This window comes from Bubalus kerabau, chromosome 5, assembly GCF_029407905.1.
Source record: "Bubalus kerabau isolate K-KA32 ecotype Philippines breed swamp buffalo chromosome 5, PCC_UOA_SB_1v2, whole genome shotgun sequence".
Classification (NCBI taxonomy): Eukaryota; Metazoa; Chordata; class Mammalia; order Artiodactyla; family Bovidae; genus Bubalus; species Bubalus kerabau.
The window spans coordinates 29,333,648-29,339,647 of NC_073628.1; positions in this window are offsets into that span (position 1 = coordinate 29,333,648).

Genomic DNA, 6,000 nt, shown 5'->3' on the forward strand with positions numbered 1-6,000 from the left:
TATTTCCCATAACCCGATAACCTTGAATTTACTAAAGAAGTTAACTAAAACTCAGTAAACATGCCTATGTTTTCACTGACAACCAAAAACAAATCACAGATTGCGTGAAACATAGTTTCATGATGCCATTTATTCTTCCGAGACAGTCTCTCCTCACCTCTACCTCCATAAATCCATTTTAATGAATTTACTCTGTGACTGTACATATAAAAAACGTCTTCATATACAAGCTATTGTCCAAGAATACAACTTCCTAGGTGACTCAACTGGTAAAGAAACCTGGGTTCCATCCCTGGATTGGGAAGATCCTCTGGAGAAGGAAATGACAACACACTCCAGTATTGTTGCTTGGAGAATCCCATGGACAGAGGAGCCTGGCAGGCTGCAATACCTGGGGTCACAGAGAGTCAGACACGACTGAGCAACTAACACACACAATAATTTAGTGTAAGAAAAATTCACTGGTTTGAGAGAGGACAGTGTATCATGGTGGAGGCTATGGCCTGATAGTGTCACCTTTGGTAAAATTATCATTCAGGGTGATCATCTGGAAGGTAGAGGAGTGCCCAGGTGGGAATAGTAAGGCATAAAGTGTTAGTCACTCAGTCATGTCTGACTCTTTGTGACCCCATGGGCTGTAGCCTGCCAGGCTCCTCTGTCCATGGGGATTCTCCAGGGAAGATTACTGGATGGGTTGCCACTCCCTTCTCCAGGGGATCTTTCGGACCCAGGGATCAAACCTGCGTCTCCCACATTGGCAGGCAAATTTTTTGCAGTCTAAGCCACCAGGGAAGCGAACTTTAGGTAGGGTTATAATATAAAATCTCATTTTAATCAACATAAATGCCTATTTTACTTATCCCAATTTACATAACCATTCAAACAATTTTTTAAAAATTCATTTCTGGTCATTCCCTTTTTTAAAAGAAAAAAAAATTACCTCATTTAAATAATAGCTAGAATTTTTTTGTTTTTTCAAAGTTTTTCTGTCAATATTCTTAATTGCTCTTATTAGCATCTGTAAAGTCCATTGAAATCAAGCGAAATGCCAGGCTGGATGAAGCACAACCAGGAATCAAGATTGCTATGAGAAATATCAATAACCTCAGATACACAGATGACACCACCCTTATGGCAAAAAGCAAAGAAGAACTGAGGAACCTCTTGATGAAAGTGAAAGAGGAGAGTGGAAAGGCTGGCTTAAAAGTCAGCATTCAAAAAACTAAGATCATGGCATCAAGGCCCATCACTTCATGGCAAATAGATGGGGAACCAATGGAAACAGTGAGAGACTTTATTCTCTTGAGCTCCAGATCACTGCAGATGGTGACTGCAGCCATGAAATTAAAAGATGCTTGCTGCTTGAAAGAAAAGCTATGACCAGCCTAGACAGCATATTAAAAAGCAGAGACATTACTTTTCTGACAAAGTTCTGTCTAGTCAAAGCTATGTTTTTTCCAGTGGTCATGTATGGATGGGAGAGTTGGGCTATAAAGAAAGCTGAACACCGAAGAATTGATGCTTTTGAACTGTGGTGTTGGAGAAGACTCTTGAGAGTCCTTTGGACTGCAAGGAGATCAAACCAGACAATTCTAAAGGAAATCAGTCCTGAATGTTCATTGGAAGGACTGATGCTGAAGCTGAAATTCCAGTACTTTGCCCACCTGATGTGAAGAACTGACTCACTGGAAAAGACCCTGATGCTGGGAAAGATTGAAGGCAGGAGGTGAAGGGGACGACAGAGGATGAGATGGTTGGATGGCATCACCGACTCGATGGACATGAGTCTGAGCAAGCTCCGGGAGTTGGTGAAGGACAGGGAAGCGTGGCGTGCTGCAGTCCATGGGGTGGCAAAGAGTCAGACACGACTGAGTGACTGAACTGAACTGAAAGCCCATTGAGAAGGCCTCAGTGAAGCTTCCCAAACTGGTTTTTCTCATTCAGAAAAGCTACTAATTTGACTTTTGTTTTATAGGTGCCTGCTGCTGCTAAGTTGCTTCAGTCCTGTCCGACTCTGTGTGACCCCAGAGACGGCAGCCCACCAGGCTCCCCCATCCCTGGGATTCTCCAGGCAAGAACACTGGAGTGGCTTGCCATTTCCTTCTCCAATGCATGAAAGTGAAAAGTGAAAGTGAAGTTGCTCAGTTGTGTCCACTCCTAGCAACCCCATGGACTGCAGCCTACCAGGCTCCTCCGTCCATGGGATTTTCTAGGCAAGAGTACTGGATTGGGGTGCCATTGCCTTCTCTGTTATAGGTGCCAACAAACCAGATGTTTACAGTGAGAGCACTCTATCTTGGGACTAGTCTAAAATTTCAACTGTTACTTTTTCTCATACCTGAAAGAGCCCTCAGACAATCCGGAGTCTAATATTTACGCTGTGTGATGGGAATTATAGGAATTGAAAAAAAATTGTTTATTATTAATATTAGGATTTCACATTTTTATTTAGGTATTTACATATCTAGTCTTGTATTCAAAAAGTTACCTTTTGTCAAAATGGATTATTTCTCGACTTATAAGTAATATTCATCTTAAAGTTTGAGATAAAGTTGAATTATATAGTTACCATTTCTTTTGATCATGTCACCTTATTATTTTTTTTAATATATTCACTGTTTCAGCTCTGGAAGTTCACATTATCATAACTCCAATTATTAACCACCTATAATTTGTTCTGGATGCAGCCTTATTAAGTTTAAAACTTAAACTTCAGAGATGAACAGAGCACTTATCATGAATATCCTTGGAATGCTATCCTAAACTCATTTATATTATAAAAAACCAATATTTCCTCAGCTTCCCTGGTGGCTCAGCAGTAAAGAACCTGCCTGCCAATGCAGGAGACAAGGATTCAGTCTCTAGATAGGGAACATCCCCTGGAGAAGGAAATGGCAACTCACTCCAGTATTCTTTCCTGGGAAATTCCATGGACAGAGAAGCCTGGAGGGCTACAATTCATGGGGTCGCTTTTGCTAGTTTTAGCTGCAACAACTCCAAGTTGTCAAACACAACTTAGCAAATAAATAACAACAAAAAATATTTCTTCATGTTGGATGTATATATAGAAGGAAGAAACAAGAAGAGGGGACGTTAGAGACACTTCCTCTCAGGAAAGCTGCTGAGAAAAAGGCTCTTCAAGTGGACTATTTGCCATTAATTTTTAAAAAAATGTGAACTATGCTTTCAAATTATTTAAGGGTTGTCACGTGGAAGATGCAGTTTGGCTAACTGACCCAGAGAGCAGGACCAGGGCCAATAAGAGAATATGATAGTTACTTTAACTCAAGATAAAGTAGAAATGCCTAGGGTCAAAGTGCCCCAAATATGGAAGAGACTGCAGCAGATACTGCTGCTGCTGCTGCTAAGTCGCTTCAGTCATGTCCGACTCTGCGACCCCATGGACTGCAGCCCACCAGGCTTCTCCGTCCATGGAATTCTCCAGGCAAGAACACTGGAGTTGGTTGCCATTTCCTTCTCCAATGCATGAAAGTAGAAAGTGAAAGTGAAGTCGCTCAGTCGTGTCCGACTCTTAGCGACCCCATGGACCGCAGCCCACCAGGCTCCTCCGTCCATGGGATTTTCCAGGCAACAGTACTGGAGTGGGGTGCCATTGCCTTCTCTGCAGCAGATACTAGGAATCATATTATAGAGTACTTCCTATGTACTGAGCACATACTAAGCACTTTCACTGTAAGTAAGAATTTGGGGTACTGCAATGAAGTGAAAAATGGGCCCCTCAAAGATGGGTCCATATCCTAGTACACAGAACCTGTGAAAGGCCCCTTATTGGGAAACTCCAGAGCTGAACAGGCTTTTTTAGTTAAGGATCTTGAGATGAAGAGATGAGGTTGGGCTCAAAAACCAATGACAAGTGTCCCTTTAAGTGACACTGAGTGGAGAAGCCTACATGGAAATGGAGGATGAGATTGGAGAGATGTGACCACAAGCCAAGGTAGCCCCGGGAAACTGACAGCCACTAGAGCCGGAAGAGACAAGGAAGGCATCTCCCTTAGAGCTTCTGGAGGGACTGCAGTCCTGCTGTGACTTTGACTACAGACTTCTTGCCTGTACAAGTGTGAGTGATCACATGTCTGCTATTTTAAGGAAACTAAAGCTGGTACCAAAGCATGCATTAGCCTAATTTTGCAGCTAATGCACAGAGGGCCACAGAAGTTAGGAACTTGTTGAAGGTCATACAGCTACAGAGGCAGAACCATAGCTAGGAGAGAGGCAGTCTGGCACAGAACTCACATGCCTGAACCCAGAGGTACATTCTTCTCCTGGTAGTGAGTTCCCTCTCTTTGATTTCCAGTTGGAGATTAGAAAACTGTTTGTTGCGGCTCAATTATTAAGTAAGCATAAATGACTAGACTCAGACTTCCTAATACCAGTATATTGTATCAGAGCTTAGCAATCACACCCTGATCCTGAGGTTCCACTTTAACAGCCAATGATTCAGTTGATTTTCAGTGTTGCCCAAGAATCAATATTTTTTTTAAAAAAGACCTCTCTCCAGTGAATTCTCCTAGAATATTCATGTTTGGGAAAGATAGAACTAGATACCTTTTGCAGTTTTTTGCAGCTATGAGCATGTGTGTCCCATAACTCTCCTTACCCTCAAGTCATTTTCTGTCTCCTTTCCCCAAAGTGGGAGACAACAGGAGGTGAGGGCTGTTTCATTTTTCTTGTATCATCCACATGGCTTAGGATTCCAGAGCTGTTCTCTGTCCTTGTTTCTTATGAGTGACTATAACGGTCTAAATCATACACTGAATAAGTTCACTGTTTTACTACTTTGGTGTTTTGAAACCTAATAAAAGAAAATGAAATCAGGCCTGTCTTAAAAGCAAGCTTAGATAAAAGGTGCTTTTATCATGGGCCCACTGATAAGAAGCCTAACAATCATGAATGGAAATTCACTGTATACAAGAGTCTAAAAAGAGATAAGCCAAGGTACTAGAGCTTAACAGCTTTGGAGTTTTGAGAGCTTTCCAAGATACATTTGGAGAAGGCAATGGCAACCCACTCCAGTACTCTTGCCTGGAGAATCCCATGGATGGAGGAGCCTGGTAGGCTACAGTCCATGGGGTCGTGAAGAGTCGGACACGACTGAGTGACTTCCCTTTCACTTTTCGCTTTCATGCATTGGAGAAGGAAATGGCAACCCACTCCAGTATTCTTGCCTGGAGAATCCCAGGGACGGAAGAGCCTGGTGGGCTGCCATCTGTCTATGGGGTCACACAGAGTCGGACATGACTGATGCAACTTAGCAGCAACAGCAGCAGCAGCAGCAAGATACATTAGAGATTAAAGTTTTTTGGGGAAACATTCTTTTCATATATGTGTAGACTGCAGTTGAATAGGACTCCTAGAACATAACAGTTGAACATTTTAATTGGCAGGATTATTATCCTAAAAGTAAGAAAGTAATAGGTGGAAAGATTGTGGTGTTTCTCAAGGAAACAGGAAGGGCCTAATTGAAAGGGGCAAACTGTGTTTAGACTTCCTAACCACTCTATTTTCGGAGAAGGCAATGGCACCCCACTCCAGTACTCTTGCCTGGAAAATCCCATTGACAGAGAGGCCTGGTGGGCTGCAGTCCATGGGGTCGCTAAGAGTCGGACACAACTGAGTGACTTCACTTTGACTTTTCACTTTCATGCGTTGGAGAAGGAAATGGCAACCCACTCCAGTGTTCTTGCCTGGAGAATCCCAGGGACAGGGGAGACTGGTGGGCTGCCGTCTATGGGGTCGCACAGAGTCGGACACGACTGAAGCGACTTGCAGCAGCAGCAGCAGCAGCAGCAACCACTCTATTTTAGATCATCGCTTCAGAGACCACACTGAACTTGACCATGGTTGCACAGTTACTATCCTAGGGAGCTAGAACTTTCAGTCTCTTTCAAAGGCCAAGTTACTTCTATTGCACGGATGTTTCAGTGACTGAGCAAGCATTGGAATCCCCTGGAGGGCTTGGTAAACCATGGATTACTGGGC